This window comes from Ceratina calcarata, unplaced genomic scaffold, assembly GCF_001652005.2.
Source record: "Ceratina calcarata isolate Rehan_Ccalc_2016 unplaced genomic scaffold, ASM165200v1 scaffold517.2, whole genome shotgun sequence".
Lineage (NCBI taxonomy): Eukaryota > Metazoa > Arthropoda > Insecta > Hymenoptera > Apidae > Ceratina > Ceratina calcarata.
This window is the reverse complement of record NW_017176301.1, coordinates 40481-40912: the sequence shown is the minus strand read 5'-3', so window position 1 is coordinate 40912 and position 432 is coordinate 40481.

Sequence of the window (432 nt, the reverse complement as noted above, 5' to 3'; positions counted from 1 at the left end):
TTTTATGCAAATAATAACTGCCGTTTATTATGATAGAAAGTGTGTGTTTGTTCTAACTTTAGGTGGATACGTTATAATTGAAAGTGCGTAATAAATTAGGTACTAAATGATTGATTGTATGATTTGAGATAATGCGTGAGTTAATCGCTTGTGTTTTGCGTATTATTTATCCGGGGGTATATATTTGAAATAAAACTACGAAGCGCCAGATAGAACACGTGTGAATAAGTATTTGTTTATGCATAGTATGTATAATAATGGATACTTCCTATTTTTCGAATAACGGAACATTTCTTATTTTTAGAAATGAACATATGTATATGTACGTACTTATTCATAATCTTTTAAAATATATAATCTATATCATATGTAACAAGCTGTTTTAGTGAGGTGTTACTCATCAATTACTACATAGATTAAACGGATTGTAAT